A 26,711-nucleotide genomic window follows, 5' to 3' on the forward strand; every position below is an offset into this window, starting at 1 on the left:
GCTTGACACATTGGGACTAGGGGGGTTATTTGGTTTGTTAGCAAATCAAAAAAGCATTCTAATGGGCAAAACCATGTGCACTGCAGGTGGGGCAGATATAACATGTGCAGAGAGAGTTAGATTTGGGTGGGGTGTGTTCAAACTGAGATCTAAATTGCAGAGTAAGAATAAAGCAGCCAGTATTTACCCTGCACAGAAACAATATAACCCACCCAAATCTAACTCTCTCTGCACATGTTACATCTGCCCATGGTAGTAAAAGTTAAAAGTAATCATTTTACTACTACAAATCTAAAAAATACAAATTCATTAGCTCAGTTTACTGAATCCCCAGAGATAAATATTTAAAATCACACATATATACAATTAGAAATAGTTGTTTAGTGCGACAGATGTATCACTGTACTGCTGGTCTGTCTTGTACACATGCTTTAAGGAACATATAGTATCCAATGACTGTGAATTCAAATAGAAATGGTTACAATGTGGGGTATCCTATTAGCCACAATTTATCACAAGTCAACTTTTCGCATCTATTGCATGAAAGTTGATACGAAAAAGGCTCATGGGGATATGCACGCTCCAGGTTTTCCCACCCATCCTATTCCAAAATCGCAAAAATGGGATTCACGCAATAATTCTAGTCGGCAAAATTAGAGATAAGTATTGGGGAAAATGGGGAAATCTGCCTGTACCCTAAAAAAAAAGCCAAACTAATATAGGAAAACATTATAGAAGTCTGTTAGTGGCCAGAATAAAGCTATTTGGTGTACTTAAATTGGGTCAATGGCTGTTATATGCATTTATTAAAAAGTGTGATAAATTATAGAGAGCAATTTTTATTCAGCAAAATAAGTGCTCTCAGTAAATTAAGTGTATATTTGGGGTCATTTATAGGCACTTTCAAGGAAGTTTTTTTTTTTTAAATGACTACTCCCGCCTGCAAGCCTAAAAACACTAGTCCCACTCATAAAGCTCCCCAATATATACGTGTCCCATGCCATGTACCCCTATTTCCATCACTTTGTATATTGGCCAATTAAAAACTTGTAAGTGCCTAATTAGTTGTTCAGGGGTTTGGAACCAGATCCCCGTATTTATTACCTTAAAATAGGGACTGTGCACTACTTATCACCTGCTCAGAGATGGTGAAAGCAAATTTGCGATAAAACCTATGGAGACTTTTCAACAATAACTTTGCAGCTAAGTGAAAACAGAGTTTCTGCAATTGTGATAAAAAGACCTGTTTTTATTGTGAAGATCTTGTTTTTGTGCAGCTAATGGGATACCCCCCAATGCCTCCTTTGTGGTTATGGTAGTTTAGCAACTGGAGCTGAACATAAGTCAGATTGTCAGCTCCTATGGTGCGATAAGTAAACCAGATACCATTCTACACACTGCCATGGTTCTCCATTAGCACATATTTAAAAAAGAATATACTCTGTCCGCAATATGGCCACCAGCCCAACGAGCCGGCAGTGACGGGCTATAAAGTGCCGGTGTTCTGCGTGGCTTTCAGTGCTGTAGTAAATATAGTATATTGCTCCTTTTGGTGTCTCCTGTTGATTACACCACAACCAGGGTAGCAATTCAGTAAGGCAAATTAACACCATATGTGGCTATGTTGTAATAAATACTAAGTTCATGCACCTTAGATTAACACTATAAAGAAATAACCAAACAGATACAGTACAATCCTCATGGTTCATCTTGTAGTACAATGTATATATGACAATTATCACCACCAGGGGTTCTCTTTAATTAATCAAAATAAAAACATAAAGATAAAGAATATAAGTTAAATAAAAATACCATGAAGAGAAGAATAAAAAAAAGAAATATATATATATATATATATATATATATATATATATATATACATACACATACATACATACACATACACATATATATATATATATATATATATATATATATATTTTACATACTTATATAAATATAGGAATATGAAGAGACCACATATAATGTAAGGTCTTAGAGGAAAGAGAAGATGATGAAATGAAAGAAAGAGATTCCCAAAAGTAATAACTCATCGTCCAGCGTCAGGGAGCAGGTCTGATACCATTAGGGCACAGTCATGATGGGCCTGAATGGAGAATGGAAGTACCAACCAATCCGCTACCTGCCATGTTACAGGCTGTGTTTTAAAAAATGACAGGAGCTAAATGGTTGGTACTTTATCTCTCTCCAAGCTTTGCTACATGTGTCCCTATGGGACAGATGTACTAAGCCTTGGAGAGAGAGAAAGTTCCTGTGAGGGATGGACTGGGTTCTGAATTCGGCCCTGGCACCTGCAAGCGGGCACTACAGTCAGGGGGGTGCCGTGAGTCGGGGGGTGGACTCGCGACGCCCTCGTTTCCATGGAGACGGGAGGGGGAGTGACCAGAGCAGAGAGCCGCGTCCTTCACAGCTCTCTGTCTGACTGCATCGGCCCACAAGCCCATCAGCCCATCGGCCCTTCTGGCATTTGCCAAAAGTGCCAGGTGGACATTCCGGCCCTGGTTACTGTCATTCTTCAAACACAACCTGTAACATGGCAGATAGCTGGTTGGTTTGTTATCTCTCTCCACTTGATCACTCTTCTAGGTTTAATACTGTACATCTGCCCCTATACGAGGGGTGTGCAATAAGTTTCCGGTTGCACAAAAAGTATTTTATTTACAAACACAGTGAACATTAAGTTTTTTTAAAATATTCGCCAGAGGGGTTTAATGAAAGTTGCATGCACTCAAACCACTTGGTGAAGCAGCTGGACCAGTCTGAAGGCGGTATGTCTTCTGCATGCTGGATGAAGGTCCCCACTGCAGCTACCGGTGACTCAAAACGAATCCCACGCATCTTGTGCTTTTGGTTTGACCCCTTGAATAAAGACGCTGCACGTGTGATGGTGCATAAAGTCACTGAGCAGTGCCCTTGTAGGCTGAGACAAATTAAAAAAAAGCTTTGCCCTTTACTGTTGCCAGTTAGACTGCAGAGAGAGTGCAATGACATCATAGGGCAGTATTGCTGAGGAGTGGACAGCTATAATGCGAACTGACCTTTCCGGCATTCTGAAGATGTCTGTGTACGCTGTTTCAGGAAATGTGATAACTGCTAAGTATTATGGCATTACAAAGAATTACAGATAGCGGCCTCATTCCACAATGCGCTATATAATTCTCTACTGCAGTATCTGCAGATTCATTGGTTAAGTTTGTTTTTGTATTTACTGTATTCTTTGTTTTGGTGTCCTCATTATAGTTGCCTTTTTTTTAAACCCTAAAACACTTTGGAAGCAGCAATTTCAGACCCTCCAACATGACCCGCCCCACTAGGTACAAAATGCTCTCTTTCTGGAATTCCCTCTTAATTTATGATTTCCATCACCTGTGTTGAACTAGTTACATGATAAGAAAGCTGTTTCTTCACAGGTGATGACAATAACAAATTAAGAGGGAAGTCCAGAAACGGAGCATTTTGTACCTAGTGGGGCGGGTCATGTTGGAGGGTATGCAATTTTGAGGACTGAGCCACCTTTAACTACTTGCCTGACTTGATCACATCAGATGCGATCCCAGCACGGCAGGACCCCCCACCCAGCGGCTGCAGACGATAGCTGCGCTAGGGAAGTGTAAATCTACCCCCCCCCCAAAGCCCCCTTCCCTGTGTATCTGGCGGCTATCCCCGCTGTTTAAAGGAAAGTCGCAATGTTTCCGATGTACTATTGATGCTGACGGATGTTCTGATGAGTCTCTTTTAATTTTTTATTTCTCTAACGTCCTAGTGGATGCTGGGAACTCCGTAAGGACCATGGGGAATAGCGGGCTCCGAAGGAGGATGGGCACTCTAGAAAGATTTAGGACTACCTGGTGTGCACTGGCTCCTCCCACTATGACCCTCCTCCAAGCCTCCGTTAGATTTCGTGCCCGGCCGAGGTTGGATGCACACTAGGGGCTCTCCTGAGCCCTTAGAAAGAAAGTATAATTTTAGGTTTTTTATTTTCAGTGAGACCTGCTGGCAACAGGCTCACTGCAGCGAGGGACTAAGGGGAGAAGAAGCGAACTCGCCTGCTTGCAGCCGGATTGGGCTTCTTAGGCTACTGGACACCATTAGCTCCAGAGGGATCGACCGCAGGCCCAGTCCTTGGTGTTCGGTCCCGGAGCCGCGCCGCCGTCCCCCTTACAGAGCCAGAAGCAAGAAGAGGTCCGGAAAATCGGCGGCAGAAGACATCAGTCTTCACCAAGGTAGCGCACAGCACTGCAGCTGTGCGCCATTGCTCCTCATCAGTGCCGTTTCTAGCGGCGGGCGAGCCGTGCAACCGCACGGGGCGCCCGCCGCGGCACTTCGTGACTACTCCTCTCTTTCCTCTCTCTTCCACCCGAGCGCTCCTGCTCGGGGGGCGGGGCTTCGCGGAATGACGCGTTTGCGTCGTGACGTCACGACGCAAACGCGTCATTCCGCGAAGCCCCGCCCCCCGAGCAGGAGCGCTCGGGTGGAAGAGAGAGGGAGGAGAGGACTGGAGAAGATAACCATCGACGGAGGAGGCGGCCGGCCCGCGGGACCCGAAGAGCGGCAAGTTGTAAGTATTCTCTCTCTTTCTCTCTCCCTCCCCACTTGACACCTGCCGCACTGTGTAAAATGGGGATACCTGCCACACTGTGTAAAATAGGGATACCTGCCACACTGTGTAAAATAGGGATACCTGCCGCACTGTGTAAAATAGGGATACCTGCCGCACTGTGTAAAATGGGGGCACCTGCCGCACTGTGTAAAATGGGGGCACCCTCCACACTGTATAAAATGGGGATACCTGCCGCACTGTGTAAAATGGGGATACCTGCCGCACTGTATAAAATGGGGATACCTGCCGCACTGTATAAAATGGGGATACCTGCCGCACTGTGTAAAATGGGGATACCTGCCGCACTGTGTAAAATGGGGGCACCTGCCGCACTGTGTAAAAAGGGGGTACCTGCCGCACTGTGTAAAATGGGGGCACCTGCCGCACTGTATAAAATGGGGACACCTGCCGCACTGTATAAAATGGGGATACCTGCCGCACTGTATAAAATGGGGATACCTGCCGCACTGTGTAAAATGGGGATACCTGCCGCACTGTGTAAAATGGGGATACCTGCCGCACTGTATAAAATGGGGATACCTGCCGCACTGTATAAAATGGGGATACCTGCCGCACTGTGTAAAATGGGGATACCTGCCGCACTGTGTAAAATGGGGGCACCTGCTGCACTGTATAAAATGGGGATACCTGCCGCACTGTATAAAATGGGGATACCTACCGCACTGTGTAAAATGGGGATATCTACCGCACTGTGTAAAATGGGGACACATGCCTGCGTACTGTGTAAAATGGGGATACCTGCCGCACTGTGTAAAATGGGGGCACGTGCCTGCGTACTGTGTAAAATGGGGGCACGTGCCTGCGTACTGTGTAAAATGGGGACACCTGCCTGCGTACTGTGTAAAATGGGGATATCTGCTTACCGTACTGTGTAAAATGGGGATACCTGCCTGCCGCACTTTGTTAAATGGGGACACCTGCCTGCCGCACTTTGTAAAATGGGGACACCTGCCTGCCGCACTTTGTAAATGGGGACACCTGCCTGCCGCGCTGTGTAATATGGGGACACTTGCCTGGTGTAATGTGTAAAAAGGGGACTTTTTTATTTTTATTTTTTCCCCCTGTGGTGGGTGTGATATCAGACGAGGCCACGCCCACTGAAATGAGACCACGCCCATTTTAATCAGGCCACACATCCTTGTTGGGAGCGCGCGCGCCTTCGGCGCGCGCATGCTTTTTTTCTGGCTATATGGGGGGGGGGGGGGGCACGCAATTTTTTTTTATACCAATGGGGGGGCGCATTTTGAAATCTCGCACTGGGAGCCAAATTGTCTAGAAACGGCCCTGCTCCTCATACACACTTCACACTCCGGTCACTGAGGGTGCAGGGCGCTTGGGGGGGGGGCGCCCTGAGCAGCAATAAAAACACCTTGGCTGGCAAAAATACCACAATATATAGCCCTAGAGGCTATATATGTGGTAAATTCCCCTGCCAGAATCCAGAAAAAAGCGGGAGAATAGGCCGCGGAAAAGGGGCGGAGCTATCTCCCTCAGACACACTGGCGCCATTTCTCCTTCACAGATCCGCTGGAAGGAAGCTCCCTGGCTCTCCCCTGCAGTCTACACTTCAGAACAGGGTAAAAACAGAGAGGGGGGGCACTAAATTTGGGCGCAATACATATATAATATAAAAAGCAGCTATAGGGGGGGGACATAACTTAGTTAGTCCCTGCATTATATAGCGCTCTGGTGTGTGCTGGCATACTCTCACTCTGTCCCCCCAAAGGGCTTTTGTGGGTCCTGTCCTCATTCGGAGCATTCCTTGTGTGTGTGCGGTGTGTCGGTACGGCTGTGTCGACATGTTTGATGAGGATAATGATGTGGAGGCGGAGCAGATGCCTTTAGAAGGGATGTCACCCCCTGTGGGGCAGACACCTGAGTGGATTGGCTTATGGAAAGTAATGAGTGCACGTATAGACTCCTTATATAAGAAAATCGACGACATGCCAAATGTGGGACAGCCGACTTCTCAGCTCGTGCCTGCCCAGGCGTCGCATGGGTCGTCAGGGGCTCTAAAACGCCCGCTACCTCAAGCAGACCCAGATGTCGACACGGATACTGACACCAGTGTCGACGACGAGTCAAACCTGATGCCCACTAAGGCCATTCACTGTATGATTGAGGCAATGAAAGAGGTGTTAAACATTTCTGATATAACTACTGGTACCACTAAAAAGGGTATTATGTTTGGAGAGAAAAAACTCCCTGTAGTTTTTCCCCCATCAGATGAATTAAATGAAGTGTGTGAAGAAGCGTGGGCTTTCCCTGATAAAAAATTGGTAATTCCTAAGAAGGTACTAATGGCGTTCCCTTTCCCGCCAGAGGATAGGTCACGTTGGGAAACACCCCCTAGAGTGGATAAAGCGCTCACACGTTTGTCTAAAAAGGTGGCACTACCGTCTCCGGATACGGCCGCCCTCAAGGAACCTGCTTGATAGAAAGCAGAAGGCGATCCTGAAGTCTGTATATACACACACAGGCATTATACTTAGGCCAGCTATTGCGTCAGCTTGGATGTGCAGTGCTGCCGCTGCGTGGTCAGATAAACTGTCAGAAAATATTGACACATTAGACAGAGACACGATCTTGTTAACCATAGACCATATAAAAGACTCAGTCTTATATATGAGAGATGCACAAAGGGAAATCTGCCGATTGGCATCTAAAGTAAGTGCATTGTCCATTTCTGCTAGGAGAGGCTTATGGACTCGCCAGTGGACAGGAGATGCAGATTCAAAAAAGCACATGGAAGTGTTACCATATAAGGGTGAGGAATTATTTGGGGATGGTCTCTCGGACCTAGTTTCCACAGCAACGTCTGGGAAGTCAGCATTTTTACCCCATGTCCCCTCACAGCCTAAGAAGGCGCCGTTTTATCAGGTTCAGTCCTTTCGGACCCAGAAAAACAGGCGTGGAAAAGGCGGGTCCTTTCTGTCCAGAGGCAGGGGAAAAAGACTGCAACAAACAGCAGGTTCCCAGGAGCAAAAGTCCTCCCCCGCTTCTTCTTCCAAGTCCGCCGCATGACGGTGGGGCTCCACAGGCGGAGCCAGGTACGGTGGGGGGCCGCCACAAGAATTTCAGCGATCAGTGGGCTCACTCACAGGTGGATCCCTGGATCCTTCAAATAGTATCTCAGGGGTACAAACTGGAATTCGAGGCGTCTCCACCCCACCGGTTCCTAAAATCTGCCTTGCCGATTGCTCCCTCAGACAGGGAGGCGGTGCTAGCGGCAATTCACAAGCTGTATTCCCAGCAGGTGATAATCAAGGTACCCCTACTTCAACAAGGCCGGGGTTACTATTCCATACTATTTGTGGTACCGAAACCGGACGGTTCGGTGAGACCCATTTTAAATTTGAAATCCTTGAACACATACATAAAAAAATTCAAGTTCAAGATGGAATCGCTCAGGGCAGTTATTGCGAGCCTGGACGAGGGGGATTACATGGTATCCCTGGACATCAAGGATGCTTACTTGCATGTCCCCATTTACCATCCTCTCCAGGAGTACCTCAGATTTGTGGTACAGGATTGCCATTACCAATTCCAGACGCTGCCGTTTGGACTGTCCACGGCACCGAGGGTATTTACCAAGGTGATGGCGGAAATGATGATACTCCTTCGAAAAAAGGGAGTTTTAATTATCCCGTACTTGGACGATCTCCTAATAAAAGCGAGGTCCAAGGAACAGTTGTTGGTGGGAGTAGCACTATCCGTGGAGGTGCTGCACCAGCACGGCTGGATTCTGAATATCCCAAAGTCACAGCTGGTTCCGACGACACGACTACTGTTCCTGGGTATGATTCTGGATACAGTCCAGAAAAAAGTGTTTCTCCCGGAGGAGAAAGCCAGGGAGTTGTCATCTCTAGTCAGAGACCTCCTGAAACCAAAACAGGTATCAGTGCATCGCTGCACGCGGGTCCTGGGAAAGATGGTGGCTTCTTACGAAGCAATTCCCTTCGGCAGGTTCCATGCCAGAATCTTTCAGTGGGACCTGTTGGACCAGTGGTCCGGATCGCATCTTCAGATGCATCGCTTGATAACCCTGTCTCCAAGAACCAGGGTGTCGCTACTGTGGTGGCTGCAGAGTGCCCATCTTCTAGAGGGCCGCAGCTTCGGCATACAGGACTGGGTCCTGGTGACCACGGATGCCAGCCTTCGAGGCTGGGGGGCAGTCACACAGGGAAGAAACTTCCAAGGACTATGGTCGAGTCAGGAGACTTTCCTTCACATAAATATTCTGGAACTAAGGGCCATCTACAATGCCCTAAGTCAAGCAAAATCCCTGCTCCTACAACAGCCGGTGCTGATCCAGTCAGACAACATCACGGCAGTCGCCCATGTAAATCGACAGGGCGGCACAAGAAGCAGGATGGCGATGGCGGAAGCCACAAGAATTCTCCGATGGGCGGAGAATCATGTACTAGCACTGTCAGCAGTGTTCATTCCGGGAGTGGACAACTGGGAAGCAGACTTCCTCAGCAGACACGACCTCCACCCGGGAGAGTGGGGACTTCATCCAGAAGTCTTCCAGATGCTGGTAAACCGTTGGGAAAAACCACAGGTGGACATGATGGCGTCCCGCCTCAACAAAAAGTTAAAAAGATATTGCGCCAGGTCAAGGGACCCTCAGGCGATAGCTGTGGACGCTCTAGTGACACCGTGGGTGTACCAGTCGGTTTATGTGTTCCCTCCTCTGCCTCTCATACCAAAGGTATTGAGAATAATAAGAAAGCGAGGAGTAAACACCATTCTCGTGGTTCCGGATTGGCCAAGACGAGCGTGGTACCCGGAACTTCAAGAGATGCTCTCAGAGGACCCGTGGCCTCTACCGCTCAGACAGGACCTGCTACAACAGGGGCCCTGTCTGTTCCAAGACTTACCGCGGCTGCGTTTGACGGCATGGCGGTTGAACACCGGATCCTAAAGGAAAAGGGTATTCCGGAAGAAGTCATTCCTACGCTTATTAAGGCCAGGAAAGATGTTACGGCAAAGCATTATCACCGCATATGGCGGAAATATGTTGCATGGTGCGAGGCCAAAAAGGCCCCAACAGAGGAATTTCAACTAGGTCGATTTCTGCATTTCCTGCAAGCAGGAGTGAATATGGGCCTAAAACTAGGCTCCATTAAAGTACAGATCTCGGCTCTGTCGATTTTCTTTCAAAAAGAACTAGCTTCAGTACCTGAAGTTCAGACATTTGTGAAAGGAGTGCTGCATATTCAGCCCCCATTTGTGCCTCCTGTGGCACCTTGGGATCTCAACGTGATGTTGAGTTTCTTAAAATCACATTGGTTTGAGCCACTAAAAACCGTGGATCTGAAATATCTCACGTGGAAAGTGGTCATGTTATTGGCCTTGGCTTCAGCCAGGCGAGTGTCAGAATTGGCGGCTTTATCATGTAAAAGCCCTTATCTGATTTTCCATATGGATAGGGCAGAATTGAGGACTCGTCCCCAGTTTCTCCCTAAGGTGGTGTCAGCGTTTCACCTGAACCAGCCTATTGTGGTGCCTGCGGCTACTAAGGATTTGGAGGACTCCAAGTTGCTAAAATATATGTTTCCAGGACGGCTGGAGTCAGAAAATCTGACTCGCTGTTTATCCTGTATGCACCCAACAAGCTGGGTGCTCCTGCTTCTAAGCAGTCTATTGCTCGCTGGATTTGTAGTACAATTCAGCTTGCACATTCTGTGGCAGGCATGCCACAGCCAAAATCTGTAAATGCCTATTCCACAAGGAAGGTGGGCTCATCTTGGGCGGCTGCCCGAGGCTTCTCGGCTTTACAACTTTGCCGAGCAGCTACTTGGTCAGGGGCAAACACATTTGCAAAATTCTACAAATTTGATACCCTGGCTGAGGAGGACCTGGAGTTCTCTCATTCGGTGCTACAGAGTCATCCGCACTCTCCCGCCCGTTTGGGAGCTTTGGTATAATCCCCATGGTCCTTACGGAGTTCCCAGCATCCACTAGAACGTTAGAGAAAATAAGAATTTACTCACCGGTAATTCTATTTCTCGTAGTCCGTAGTGGATGCTGGGCGCCCATCCCAAGTGCGGATTGTCTGCAATACTTGTAAATAGTTATTGTTAACTAAAGGGTTATTGTTGAGCGGCTCAGTTGTTTTTCATACTGTCAAACTGGATATAGTATCACGAGTTGTACGGTGTGATTGGTGTGGCTGGTAAGAGTCTTACCCGGGATTCTAAATCCTTCCTTATTATGTCTGCTCGTCCGGGCACGGTGTCCTAACTGAGGCTTGGAGGAGGGTCATAGTGGGAGGAGCCAGTGCACACCAGGTAGTCCTAAATCTTTCTAGAGTGCCCAGCCTCCTTCGGAGCCCGCTATTCCCCATGGTCCTTACTGAGTTCCCAGCATCCACTACGGACTACGAGAAATAGAATTACCGGTGAGTAAATTCTTATTTTTATTATTATTTTTTACAAATATCAAAAACAAAATTCATTTTGGATAGGGTTAAATTCATGTTCTACACCCACAGGTTCTCAAACTCGGTCCTCAGGACCCCACACAGTGCATGTTTTGCAGGTCTCCTCACAGAATCACAAAATAAATAATTAGCTCCACCTGTGGACGTTTTAAAATGTGTCAGTGAGTAATTACTACACCTGTGCACCTGCTGGGTTACCTGCAAAACATGCACTGTGTGGGGTCCTGAGGACCGAGTTTGAGAAACTGTGCTACACCTAATTCACTCATAAAAGAAAAAGACAATTTCTGAGCAGTTTTTTTGGGAAAAAATTAATTGTCATTAAAGTGGTTAAAAAGAATCTTATCTAATTACTAGGGTCACTTTAGACAATGGTATCATAAAGAAACAAAGGCTTTTTTTGAAAGTGGAGTCTGCTCCTGCAGAGCCGTCCTGAGAATGTGTGGGAGACAGCCCACACATTCCCAAGATGGTAAGACTTGTGATTACCTGCTGTTTTAGACACTTCCAGCATCCTGCACTGTTACTTGGTACCTGTATACGCTCACCGGCTGGTGAGCAATATGACACTCCGCTCCATCTACCAGTGTGTATAACAGTGAGTACGGCTGTGCCTGCTGTATCTTGAATAAAACCGCTCCAGTGGTTTAGTAACTGGGCTGTGTGTACCTGTAAGGCATCTGCGGGTGAGTCCAGAAACTCTGCTACATCCTTCTGCCTGTGCACACACATTTCCAACAGGCTTAACAATAAATACGCCTGTGTTCTAGTGCTATGTGCCCTAGCCTAGCCCCCCTCTTATGGTAGGGTAACACCGCAGGCTCTTCTGGCATTCCATGGGTCCCTCTAGTGTGGTTGGATAACTTACATACATTGCTACTACTATATCCAGACGTGGCTCCTCCACCATAAAATAGATCATATACTGTCTTTTGAGCTCTGGTCAACAAATCAAGGTGCAATAATTAAACATTGTTTTATCTTTTTATAACTGGTTTCCAGACAGGGCCTTGTGCAATGATAGTGCTGAGACTGCTGTAGCAGCAGAATCAGTGTTTATTTAGGAAGCTTGAGTTGTAGTATTTTGCTTACAATAAGCATCACTCCATACCAGGGTTGACTGGCCCACAGGAATGCAGCGGAAACCCCCGGTGGGCCCCACGTCCTCTCCCAGGAACAGATTGGGGCCACTTTTGGCCCTGGCATCCGTGTGCACGCACGTGAAAGGGGGTGCGTGTGCAATGTAAAAGGGGTGTGGTAATTGCTCATGGGGGCGTGGAATCGTTGCACACCCCCATATTGCTTAGCAACAGGCAATACAGGCGGCGGGGAACGATAGATTAACCAAAGAGCGAGAAGCTGCGCTGTGCATATACTTTTTTTGGTACGGAGGTGGTAATATACTGTAGCTACTGTTGGATATACAGTAAAATGAAAAGTGACAGGTAGGTAATTATTGCTGAGACGGCAAAGCTACAAGGATAACGGCTATAGCTCCCAATGGAATCCGTACGGATGACCGGCGCATGGGATACCGGCGTTCATAATACCGATGCCATGATCCGATGGACAAAATCCCAACAGGGGTGAGTAGAGAGTATTTTCCCCATCACCCTAACCCTCAGGTCCCGTAGCCTAAACCTAACCTCCCCTTTAGTGCCTGAACCTAACTACCCCCCAGAGGTGCCTAAACCTAACCTCCCATCCCTACTGCCCAAACCTAACCCTTTTTAACATTATGGGGGTGTGGCCTAATTGAACAGAGGCATGGCCATGTCCCCTTATATAAATTTGTGACAAGAAAGTATTTTCAGCGCCTTGAAGCAGTACAGGGGGCGCCATTGTGCCCCTCAGCCAGAAACAAATCCAGAGGAGAGAGCAATCACACCGCACAGGCAAAAGGGCCGGCTGCTCACCCAGTGGCGCTGAGAGGGGGATCTCTTTACCCTGGGCCTAGGCCTTTTTGAAAAAAAGAACATTAAAATTTATTTTAAAAAAATTGTACATTTTTATTTTTTGGGTTTCGGATAAAAAGAAATAAAAAATATCAGAGAACCCAAAATAAAATTGCAGACAAGAAAAAAATGGAAAAAAGTTTGATCCGATTCCCAAATAACTCTGAGGAATTGTTTATATTTTTTACTTTGTCAAAAAATAATTAAAATGTGTGTCTATGTATTAAGTCAAACAGAATGATAATGTTCCTGCGCTTCTGTACAATCTCTCATAGATATAGGACCTAATTCAGATGTGATCGCAGCAGCAAATTTGTTAGCAGTTGGACAAAACCATGTGCACTGCAGGGGGGGCAGATATAACATGTGCAGAGAGAGTTAGATTTGGGTGGGGTGAGTTCAAACTGAAATCTAAATTGTAGTGTAAAAATAAAGCAGCCAGTATTTACCCTGCACAGAAACAATATAACCCACCCAAATCTAACTCTCTCTGCACATGTTATATCTGCCCCACCTGCAGTGCACATGGGGGGTAATTCAGAGTTGATCGCAGCAGCAAATTTGTTAGCAGTTGGGCAAAACCATGTGCACTGCAGGTGGGGCAGATGTAACGTGCAGAGAGAGTTAGATTTGGGTGGGTTATTTTGTTTCTGTGCAGGGTAAATACTGGCTGCTTTATTTTTACACTGCAATTTAGATATCAGTTTGAACACACCCCACCCAAATCTAACTCTCTCTGCACATGTTATATCTGCCCCCCCCCCCCTGCAGTGCAGATGGTTTTGCCCAACTGCTAACAAATTTGCTGCTGCGATCAACTCAGAATTAGGCCCATGGTTTTGCACATTAGCTCACAAATTTGCTGCTGCTGCGATCAGATCTGAATTAGGCCCATAGTGTCTAACTACTTACATTTATATAGTCACCAGCTGAGGTGCCGGCGTTGCCCAGGTTACATGATAAAGTTATTATGTTATCAATGAGTCGGATGTAACAGTCAGCATTAAAAAAAATAATTTGCAGCTTAGCAGCACTTCCAACACACCCATGAGGTGGCTTCCAAGTGTCTTTTTTTTTTTTCTTGGGGTGTCGCCAGTAGCCCTAATCCCCAGCTCTCTTTTTTTTTTTCCTTGGGGTGTCGTCAGTAGACCTAATCCCCAGTTTTGTGACATAGGCATGGGGGAATAGATGGGGCCGATAGCACAGGGAGGTCTCCATGCGGATGATGGGAAGCATGGGTTTCGGCACAGAGGGCAGGTGTCTCTGATTTGTGCCCACTCTGCAATGCAGGAATGATGGAAGACGTGGTCACAGGGAAGCTGAGTGACTCTGTCCCCATTGCTGTAGGCTGTTATACAGATGCTGCAGGAGTCTGTGGGTTCACCTTGGTTTTTTTAATCACGGCATGGAAGTCTGTCACGCAGTCCGGTCTGGTTGAAACTCGATAACAGGTTTTCAAGACCTCCAAGGATGTTCCATCTTCACCGTGGTGCAGTCGCAGGCCCCTGGTCACGTGCAGGACACATGGAACGAGCCATCTCCTCTAATGCCCTCCTCTGAGAGGCGCGTGTTCTTAGCCTCTGAAACCCATCTTCCTGCTGGCCACTTTCATCTCCCTCTCTCCATTCTATCTGATCACTCAGAAGTCGCTGCAATTCTCTTCTGCTCATCGTGTTGCCAAAATCTTTGTTTTGTAACAACAGTAGCGCGTTCAATCCAGGAACTGAACAAATGCCACTGGTGTTCCTGTGCTCTGGGTTTTATGCCCTCCCATAGGGCTGAAACACACTACACGGCTTTTGCCGGCCGGGAAAAAGCCGGACGGCTTTTTCCCGTGCCGGCATTGTAGTTAACAGTGTAAGGGCTAGGGTCCCTTCACACTGCACGGCCCCGGCCCGGCTGCCGGGTTGCAGCCGGGTCTCACCACTGGAAGGTCCGGCGGCCGGGCGGCCGCCGGGCCGTCTTTGGAGCCAGTGAACCGTGTGTGTGAAGGGGAGCTTTCACACACAACGGTTTTTTCTGAAGCCGTGTCTGATGCTGCGCATGCGCACAGCATCACACACGGCTCAAAGCCGTCCTGTGTGAGCGATTCTGCCGGTTTCTCCCGCATGGCAAAAAGCCGGACAAAGTTTGTCCGGCTTTTTGCCATCCGGGGAAAACCGGCTAGTGTGTTACAGCCCATAGGCTATTTCGATGTCAGAATGAATTACAACACTAAAGCCAAGATGGAAGATTCCAGCTGCAGAGCAGAGTATCTGTGCCTACATGAATGGGGCTGGCTATTGCATCCACAATCTTTTTAACAAAGCCCCACCATCTACCCCATAAGCAGCATGAGGTCTGTAACTCAGGACTGTTTCAGTGCAGTAATGGTAAATTTCCATCTCTGTCCCATTGCTAATGTCACACTTTCCCCTGGTATTTGCCCAATTCCACATTACTCAGCCATCTGCAACACTTAATTCATAAGCTCCAGCCTATAATGGACCTAATTCAGATGGTTTATGTACAAATTCGATGGTGTGGGGTCTGTGCAGGCGCCGATGTGCAATATCACTCGCAGCCCCCCCGACAGCTGCAGCATAAATGACATGATGCGGCATTTGGGGGGCGGCGCCTGGCACCATTCTTCAAAACGGGGGTGTGCCGTCTTCATTTTGAAGACGTGATGGGTCCAAGATCTGCTTTATCGGACGCAGACTTACTGGACCCGGATGTCTGGATCAAACAGTTAGCCTGAATAAGCTTCAGTTACGCAGGCTGACTGCCTAATACATTGGGAATTACAACCGATGGTTGCGATGGTGATCCGAGGCTGCATTCTCAGATGCGGCACTTGTATCTCGCAGATGCATGCAGGAGGCGGCTATCTCCTACAGGCTCCTCCTGCTGCATTTAATCACACAGAATTGCAGATCTGCTTCCTTGCGGCTGTGCAATTCCAGCCATACATGAACTAGGCCCAATATATTCTGCAGCTCTTTTTAAGTATCACTGACGTATTCCTCATTTGCCGCCAGTACAAACAGAGCTGGACTTCTTTGTAACGTGACTGTATTAGTGGCAGGAGCGGATTGGCAATTGTTCTCACCACGTAGATTCCTGGTAGGCTGACATGGCTACACGGTATATTAAACTTATTGTGCTGCCCATGTAGGGTCACTTCTACAAAATTTTACAGGGTCACTTTTAGTTGCCAAACCGCCCCTGGCCTCAGACACAACTGCAGCAAAAGATGCAAGGAAGGCCACAACTGCAGACAATCAGGCCTTCTGAGAAGCAATCACGCCTCACTCAACAGATCCCCTCACCCGACCGTTCCCCCATTAGGGCTGCTTCCATAAATTTCCCGGGCTGGTTTTCCATCCCAATCCACCCCTGATTAGTGGCATCTCTGGGCTTTTATACAGTAGGTCACATCTCTAGAAATCCAGACTTTTATTTATTGCTACGAGTTATGTTACTATTCAGAGATTCGCCTTAAGAATTCTTTTGTTGCACAATGCTCTTCAAATAATGGATGTATTCTGCTTATCTTATACACATGATGACGGGGGTGAAAGATCATACCATATGCCCAGAGGAGAAGTAGTTGTGCCTCCCCCCCCCATTCACACATACACACCTGGCGCCCTGGGGTTACGGCACTGCCATCTCTGAAATTGCAGAGACAAAAGTGGGTATTCAATTAGCTCCGAGAATTGTTTTCGGAACTATTGAATTCACCCCCTGCATATTCAATTGTGGCCCGTTTTCGCCCATTTTAAAGGCATTTTCGCTAATGGCTTTTCATTTTTTTATTTTTTTTTTGAGGGAAAAGGCACTGGCGAAAAATGCCTCAAAATGAGCGAAAATGGCCTGCGATTTCACTAGAGATGAGCGGGTTCGGTTTCTCTGAATCCGAACCCGCCAGAACTTCATGTTTTTTTTCACGAGTCCGAGCGACTCGGATCTTCCTGCCTTGCTCGGTTAACCCGAGCGCGCCCGAACGTCATCATGACGCTGTCGGATTCTCGCGAGGCTCGGATTCTATCGCGAGACTCGGATTCTATATAAGGAGCCGCGCGTCGCCGCCATTTTCACACGTGCATTGAGATTGATAGGGAGAGGACGTGGCTGGCGTCCTCTCCGTTTAGACACTTGATTTACTAATTTTGGGGAGCATTAGGAGTACTCAGTAGTGTACAGTGCAGAGTTTTGCTGATAGTGACCAGTGACCACCACTTTTATTTATAATCCGTTCTCTGCCTGAAAAAAGCGATACACAGCACACAGTGACTCAGTCACATACATACCATATCTGTGTGCACTGCTCAGGCTCAGGCCAGTGTGCTGCATCATCTATATATATTATATATCTGTCTGACTGCTCAGCTCACACAGCTTATAATTGTGGGGGAGACTGGGGAGCACTACTGCAGTGCCAGTTATAGGTTATAGCAGGAGCCAGGAGTACATAATATTATATTAAAATTAAACAGTGCACACTTTTGCTGCAGGAGTGCCACTGCCAGTGTGACTAGTGACCAGTGACCTGACCACCAGTATATAATATTAGTAGTATACTATCTCTTTATCAACCAGTCTATATTAGCAGCAGACACAGTACAGTGCGGTAGTTCACGGCTGTGGCTACCTCTGTGTCGGCACTCGGCAGCCCGTCCATAATTGTATATACCAGTGACCTAACCGTGGTTTTTTTTTCTTTCTTTATACATACATACTAGTTACGAGTATACTATCTCTTTATCAACCAGTCTATATATTAGCAGCAGACACAGTACAGTGCGGTAGTTCACGGCTGTGGCTACCTCTGTGTCGGCACTCGGCAGCCCGTCCATAATTGTATATACCAGTGACCTAACCGTGGTTTTTTTTTCTTTCTTTATACATACATACTAGTTACGAGTATACTATCTCTTTATCAACCAGTCTATATATTAGCAGCAGACACAGTACAGTGCGGTAGTTCACGGCTGTGGCTACCTCTGTGTCGGCACTCGGCAGCCCGTCCATAATTGTATATACCACCTAACCGTGGTTTTTTTTTCTTTCTTTATACATACATACTAGTTACGAGTATACTATCTCTTTATCAACCAGTCTATATATTAGCAGCAGACACAGTACAGTGCGGTAGTTCACGGCTGTGGCTACCTCTGTGTCGGCACTCGGCAGCCCGTCCATAATTGTATATACCACCTAACCGTGGTTTTTTTTTCTTTCTTTATACATACATACTAGTTACGAGTATACTATCTCTTTATCAACCAGTCTATATATTAGCAGCAGACACAGTACAGTGCGGTAGTTCACGGCTGTGGCTACCTCTGTGTCGGCACTCGGCAGCCCGTCCATAATTGTATACTAGTATCCAATCCATCCATCTCCATTGTTTACCTGAGGTGCCTTTTAGTTGTGCCTATTAAAATATGGAGAACAAAAATGTTGAGGTTCCAAAATTAGGGAAAGATCAAGATCCACTTCCACCTCGTGCTGAAGCTGCTGCCACTAGTCATGGCCGAGACGATGAAATGCCAGCAACGTCGTCTGCCAAGGCCGATGCCCAATGGCATAGTACAGAGCATGTCAAAACCAAAACACCAAATATCAGTAAAAAAAGGACTCCAAAACCTAAAATAAAATTGTCGGAGGAGAAGCGTAAACTTGCCAATATGCCATTTACCACACGGAGTGGCAAGGAACGGCTGAGGCCCTGGCCTATGTTCATGGCTAGTGGTTCAGCTTCACATGAGGATGGAAGCACTCAGCCTCTCGCTAGAAAACTGAAAAGACTCAAGCTGGCAAAAGCACCGCAAAGAACTGTGCGTTCTTTGAAATCCCAAATCCACAAGGAGAGTCCAATTGTGTCGGTTGCGATGCCTGACCTTCCCAACACTGGACGTGAAGAGCATGCGCCTTCCACCATTTGCACGCCCCCTGCAAGTGCTGGAAGGAGCACCCGCAGTCCAGTTCCTGATAGTCAGATTGAAGATGTCAGTGTTGAAGTACACCAGGATGAGGAGGATATGGGTGTTGCTGGCGCTGGGGAGGAAATTGACCAGGAGGATTCTGATGGTGAGGTGGTTTGTTTAAGTCAGGCACCCGGGGAGACACCTGTTGTCCGTGGGAGGAATATGGCCGTTGACATGCCAGGTGAAAATACCAAAAAAATCAGCTCTTCGGTGTGGAGGTATTTCACCAGAAATGCGGACAACAGGTGTCAAGCCGTGTGTTCCCTTTGTCAAGCTGTAATAAGTAGGGGTAAGGACGTTAACCACCTCGGAACATCCTCCCTTATACGTCACCTGCAGCGCATTCATAATAAGTCAGTGACAAGTTCAAAAACTTTGGGTGACAGCGGAAGCAGTCCACTGACCAGTAAATCCCTTCCTCTTGTAACCAAGCTCACGCAAACCACCCCACCAACTCCCTCAGTGTCAATTTCCTCCTTCCCCAGGAATGCCAATAGTCCTGCAGGCCATGTCACTGGCAAGTCTGACGAGTCCTCTCCTGCCTGGGATTCCTCCGATGCATCCTTGCGTGTAACGCCTACTGCTGCTGGCGCTGCTGTTGTTGCCGCTGGGAGTCGATGGTCATCCCAGAGGGGAAGTCGTAAGCCCACTTGTACTACTTCCAGTAAGCAATTGACTGTTCAACAGTCCTTTGCGAGGAAGATGAAATATCACAGCAGTCATCCTACTGCAAAGCGGATAACTGAGTCCTTGACAACTATGTTGGTGTTAGACGTGCGTCCGGTATCCGCCGTTAGTTCACAGGGAACTAGACAATTTATTGAGGCAGTGTGCCCCCGTTACCAAATACCATCTAGGTTCCACTTCTCTAGGCAGGCGATACCGAGAATGTACACGGACGTCAGAAAAAGACTCACCAGTCTCCTAAAAAATGCAGTTGTACCCAATGTCCACTTAACCACGGACATGTGGACAAGTGGAGCAGGGCAGGGTCAGGACTATATGACTGTGACAGCCCACTGGGTAGATGTATGGACTCCCGCCGCAAGAACAGCAGCGGCGGCACCAGTAGCAGCATCTCGCAAACGCCAACTCTTTCCTAGGCAGGCTACGCTTTGTATCACCGCTTTCCAGAATACGCACACAGCTGAAAACCTCTTACGGCAACTGAGGAAGATCATCGCGGAATGGCTTACCCCAATTGGACTCTCCTGTGGATTTGTGGCATCGGACAACGCCAGCAATATTGTGTGTGCATTAAATATGGGCAAATTCCAGCACGTCCCATGTTTTGCACATACCTTGAATTTGGTGGTGCAGAATTTTTTTAAAAACGACAGGGGCGTGCAAGAGATGCTGTCGGTGGCCAGAAAAATTGCGGGACACTTTCGGCGTACAGGCACCACGTACAGAAGACTGGAGCACCACCAAAAACTACTGAACCTGCCCTGCCATCATCTGAAGCAAGAAGTGGTAACGAGGTGGAATTCAACCCTCTATATGCTTCAGAGGTTGGAGGAGCAGCAAAAGGCCATTCAAGCCTATACAATTGAGCACGATATAGGAGATGGAATGCACCTGTCTCAAGTGCAGTGGAGAATGATTTCAACGTTGTGCAAGGTTCTGATGCCCTTTGAACTTGCCACACGTGAAGTCAGTTCAGACACTGCCAGCCTGAGTCAGGTCATTCCCCTCATCAGGCTTTTGCAGAAGAAGCTGGAGGCATTGAAGAAGGAGCTAAAAGGGAGCGATTCCGCTAGGCATGTGGGACTTGTGGATGCAGCCCTTAATTCGCTTAACAAGGATTCACGGGTGGTCAATCTGTTGAAATCAGAGCACTACATTTTGGCCACCGTGCTCGATCCTAGATTTAAAGCCTACCTTGGATCTCTCTTTCCGGCAGACACAGGTCTGCTGGGGTTGAAAGACCTGCTGGTGACAAAATTGTCAAGTCAAGCGGAACGCGACCTGTCAACATCTCCTCCTTCACATTCTCCCGCAACTGGGGGTGCGAGGAAAAGGCTCAGAATTCCGAGCCCACCCGCTGGCGGTGATGCAGGGCAGTCTGGAGCGACTGCTGATGCTGACATCTGGTCCGGACTGAAGGACCTGACAACGATTACGGACATGTCGTCTACTGTCACTGCATATGATTCTCTCAACATTGATAGAATGGTGGAGGATTATATGAGTGACCGCATCCAAGTAGGCACGTCACACAGTCCGTACTTATACTGGCAGGAAAAAGAGGCAATTTGGAGGCCCTTGCACAAACTGGCTTTATTCTACCTAAGTTGCCCTCCCACAAGTGTGTACTCCGAAAGAGTGTTTAGTGCCGCCGCTCACCTTGTCAGCAATCGGCGTACGAGGTTACATCCAGAAAATGTGGAGAAGATGATGTTCATTAAAATGAATTATAATCAATTCCTCCGCGGAGACATTGACCAGCAGCAATTGCCTCCACAAAGTACACAGGGAGCTGAGATGGTGGATTCCAGTGGGGACGAATTGATAATCTGTGAGGAGGGGGATGTACACGGTGATATATCGGAGGGTGAAGATGAGGTGGACATCTTGCCTCTGTAGAGCCAGTTTGTGCAAGGAGAGATTAATTGCTTCTTTTTTGGGGGGGGTCCAAACCAACCCGTCATATCAGTCACAGTCGTGTGGCAGACCCTGTCACTGAAATGATGGGTTGGTTAAAGTGTGCATGTCCTGTTTTGTTTATACAACATAAGGGTGGGTGGGAGGGCCCAAGGATAATTCCATCTTGCACCTCTTTTTTCTTTTCTTTTTCTTTGCATCATGTGCTGATTGGGGAGGGTTTTTTGGAAGGGACATCCTGCGTGACACTGCAGTGCCACTCCTAGATGGGCCCGGTGTTTGTGTCGGCCACTAGGGTCGCTAATCTTACTCACACAGCTACCTCATTGCGCCTCTTTTTTTCTTTGCGTCATGTGCTGTTTGGGGAGGGTTTTTTGGAAGGGACATCCTGCGTGACACTGCAGTGCCACTCCTAGATGTGCCCGGTGTTTGTGTCGGCCACTAGGGTCGCTAATCTTACTCACACAGCTACCTCATTGCGCCTCTTTTTTTCTTTGCGTCATGTGCTGTTTGGGGAGGGTTTTTTGGAAGGGACATCCTGCGTGACACTGCAGTGCCACTCCTAGATGGGCCCGGTGTTTGTGTCGGCCACTAGGGTCGCTAATCTTACTCACACAGTCAGCTACCTCATTGCGCCTCTTTTTTTCTTTGCGTCATGTGCTGTTTGGGGAGGGTTTTTTGGAAGGGCCATCCTGCGTGACACTGCAGTGCCACTCCTAGATGGGCCCGGTGTTTGTGTCGGCCACTAGGGTCGCTAATCTTACTCACACAGCTACCTCATTGCGCCTCTTTTTTTCTTTGCGTCATGTGCTGTTTGGGGAGGGTTTTTTGGAAGGGCCATCCTGCGTGACACTGCAGTGCCACTCCTAGATGGGCCCGGTGTTTGTGTCGGCCACTAGGGTCGCTAATCTTACTCACACAGCTACCTCATTGCGCCTCTTTTTTTCTTTGCGTCATGTGCTGTTTGGGGAGGGTTTTTTGGAAGGGACATCCTGCGTGACACTGCAGTGCCACTCCTAGATGGGCCCGGTGTTTGTGTCGGCCACTAGGGTCGCTTATCTTACTCACACAGCGACCTCGGTGCAAATTTTAGGACTAAAAATAATATTGTGAGGTGTGAGGTATTCAGAATAGACTGAAAATGAGTGTAAATTATGGTTTTTGAGGTTAATAATACTTTGGGATCAAAATGACCCCCAAATTCTATGATTTAAGCTGTTTTTTAGTGTTTTTGGGAAAAACACCCGAATCCAAAACACACCCGAATCCGACAAAAATAATTCGGTGAGGTTTTGCCAAAACGCGTTCGAACCCAAAACACGGCCGCGGAACCGAACCCAAAACCAAAACACAAAACCCGAAAAATTTCAGGCGCTCATCTCTAGATTTCACCGGCGAAGGAGAGAAAACACGTGGACTCGCCGATCCACGTTTTTCGCTCCCGCTGAGTTTTTCGCCTAGGCGATAAATCGGCCCTGCCATTGAATAGGGCGAATCCCCATTTGCCCTAAAACAATTGTAAAAAGTATTCTTTTTTTTGCCTAGGTGAAAAAACTGACCTAATTGAATACCCTCCTAAGACAGCAGAAGCCCTTTCCTCTCATTGATAATGAAAGCACTCATATCACTAGAGAAACAGCAATAACACTTACTTTGCAGTGCTTTCCTTAGTAGGACAATTCTAATATTAACTGTCAAACAACGGCAGTACACATGTTGGGTCTAACATTAGTGTGGTTTTATAATTGAGTGCCAACTTGACAGGAGGCATAGACTGCTCACCTATTAGACAACCTAGGCTACTGTTTTTATTTTTTCAAATGGATGAGATGGAGGGGGGGTTGCATTATTTTGCCTAGGACCTATATACAGGGCTGCCAAGAGAAATCCTGGGCCCCGGTACAACAACTTTCTGGTCCCCCCACCCCCCTGGAGGGGGTGTGACCACAGCATGCAGGAGGCATGGCCGCACGTCTTTGGGGGCGTGTCTAGCACATGAGAAGCACTCACAGCAGCATGGCATGCCTCCCAGCTAAGACAGTAGAGAGCCTGGCTGGGCCTAGGTACTTTTCAGGGGGCATGGCCAAATCAAAGGAGGCATGGGCCTAGGCCCCCACTGGGCCCCTCCATCAGACCAGGGCCCAGGTAATTTGTACCCTCTCCCCGCCTCTGCCCAAGTATGGCTATCCTTAAAACCTGGACTTTTTCATAAACAACATGGCTTCCTCACAGTGTGTGGGGCATAAAAGGCTGCCTATTCCCACATGCATACACTGCTACCACTAGTAGAAAGAATGTGATGGCATCAAAGGCTATCGATCCTGTTCCACAATATTTATTTTTCTTCACTATAGCGAGTTAGACATGGATGACACAACACACTGTATGAATTATTCATGTGACTATAACTTCAGCTAAATACTTCTTTAGACTCAGCTCTTACATTTTCAGCAGTGTTCTTTGAAAATACATTCAGTAATTATTATAATTAATGGAAGTCCTATTAATTCTGTGGGGAAATTTTATGCATAAATATTAAATCACCCTCCTAATGCACTGCTTGTTTTATGCTATTTCAGCTTTGTATGTGGAAGTCTCTTTGTTGCAGTGTTAATCCTCCAATTCTAAGAGGGATAATTATTTATTTAAAGTGGTCGATGGTGATCATGCTAATGAAGTACAAGGGTCGAGACGTACTCAGAATACATATCACTGGAACACAAGTAGTCTTTTTTTTTTTTTTATTATACCCAACAGTCTATTTCTGTTGTTTTATGTGACAATAATTTTAGTTTGCAGAAAAAATAAATACATAAAAAGCAAAACATCTGCTTCTACGACAATTATTTAAAATATATAAAATACTATATATTTCTCTCCAGGAGAAATTGCATACATATTCCTATCAGAGCAATCCAGGTGCAAAGTATATAAATCCCTGGAAATTTTTTTTGTAATGCGACAGTCAACACACCTTGATACCTTGTAAACATATGTTGTTGCCACAAAGATAAAGTAAAGCACAGAGATATAGTACTCATCTGTATACGTTGCAAGATGTAGGAAAACTCAACAGCTATTTTGGTGCACAAGCACATAAAGGGAAGCCGCACAACTAATGAGAATATAGTTCTCCCCCTTCTACTTTTACAGAATTATTGCCATATACCATATGGCATTTTGAAGAACTGAGCAGCCGCCCAGAAGAGTGGAAGGTGTCCGCAAAGGACTAAGTAGACCAGGCGCTTTTTTCTTCCCTGTGGATCTTGCCAGGGCATTATTAGTGAGACTGTGCTTTGAACTTATTTTGATCAAAAACACCCACCCATTTGGACAAGTGGTATATATAATTGTCGAACCCAAGACGAGCGCACTGATCTATATAGTAGACTTTGTACTCACCTTGACAAAGGGGCAGACGAGCCCCGAAACGTTGGCCTTGCTGTGATATGGAATAAATTTGCACTTTATTTTTCACCATAACAAAGTCTCCGAGTGCCGCTGCTTGTCTGATGTGGGATTCATATGCAATATTTCCAGAGGGCACCGGAGTCATACAACGCTGAAGGGTGAGTGCCGGTCCAGAGGACAATATATGTATTTCATATATATATATACAGGGGTTCTCAAACTCGGTCCTCAGGACCCCACACAGTGCATGTTTTGCAGATAACCCAGCAAGTGCACAGGTGTATTAATTAATCACTGACACATTTTCAAAGGTCCACAGGTAGAGCTAATTATTTTCACTTGTGATTCTGTGAGGAGACCTGCAAAACATGCACTGTGTGGGGTCCTGAGGACCGAGTTTGAGAACCTGTGTATATATATATATATATATATATATATACTAGCTGGGATGATGATGGTAAATTGGAATTATAGTTGTTTGTTAATTTACGTTGGTTGGAGATGTATATAGGCAAATCTTGCTTCCGTGGCCCACTTTGTGTAGTGTACGGTACCTTTTTGGTCCCCCAAGGGACCCTAGTGTTCCCAATATACAACTCTCTGTCTGTGGCTTCCTGCTGCTTCCATTCCCCTCCTCACATCATGTCAGTGCCCCAGTGAAATTATCAATTTACAGTAGCGCAGCACATTGTGCATCTCCTGATATACGCTGTGCTGCTAGGGGAGCCTGCTACTTCCACTATATAACTCTCAGTGTGTGGGTTCATGCTACCTCCATTCCCAGCCTCACATCATGTCGCTACCCCTGTCACATGCAGCCCTGTCCTGCCTGACATATTATGCATCTCCTAATGTCTTACCCCCACAGTGCTTGTTCCCAACTTGTAAGCCATATGTGTACCAAGTTTGGTGTAAATTGGTCCAGGCATACCAGAGTAATGCTGTCTGCTGAAATACTCTGTGCTGCTGCCTCACCCCTAGGTGTGCTAGGGGTGTCTTAACCCCACAGTGTTTGTTCCAAGATTGTAAGTCATATGTGTACCAAGTCTGGTGTAAATTGGTCCAGGCATTCCAAAGTTATGCTGTCTCCTAATATACTCTGCGCTGCTGTCCCACCGCTAGGGGTGCTAGTGATGTGCTACCCCCACAGTGTTTGTTCCCATATTGAAAGTCATATGTGTATCAAATTTTGTGTACATTGCTCCAGCCATTCTGGAGTTATGCTGTCTCCTGATATACTCTGTGCTGCTTTCCCCCCTAGGGGTGCTAGGGTTGTGTTACCCCCACAGTGTTTGTTCCCAGATTGTAAGGCATATGTGTACCAAATTTGGTGTCAATTGCTACAGGCATTCCGGAGTTATGCTGGAAAATACATATATACACACACATTTTTGGCGATTACCATGGATGGACAGTGACATTTGTAAAACCAGTTCTTAGCAAGCACCTGGGACCTAAGAAGAAGCCACCTGCCAAGTTTCAAGACTGTAGGGCTTGTGGTTTAAGAGATTTCGTGGTGAGTCAATCTCCTTTCTTGCCTTCTATATACATATACATACACTGCTCAAAAAAATAAAGGGAACACTAAAATAACATATCCTAGATCTGAATGAATGAAATATTCTTATTAAATACTTTGTTCTTTACATAGTTGAATGTGCTGACAACAAAATCAC

At 46.8% G+C, this 26,711-nt stretch overlaps 1 long non-coding RNA gene across 1 annotated transcript in view; it reads right to left on the minus strand.

Moving 5' to 3' along the window:
- The window catches only part of LOC134933337 (uncharacterized), a 177,065-nt gene that overhangs the window by 114,567 nt on the left and 35,787 nt on the right, over window positions 1–26,711 (minus strand). The gene's annotated exons all lie outside the window — the stretch shown is intronic.

The sequence above is a fragment of the Pseudophryne corroboree genome, chromosome 6 (genome assembly GCF_028390025.1).
Source record: "Pseudophryne corroboree isolate aPseCor3 chromosome 6, aPseCor3.hap2, whole genome shotgun sequence".
NCBI lineage: Eukaryota > Metazoa > Chordata > Amphibia > Anura > Myobatrachidae > Pseudophryne > Pseudophryne corroboree.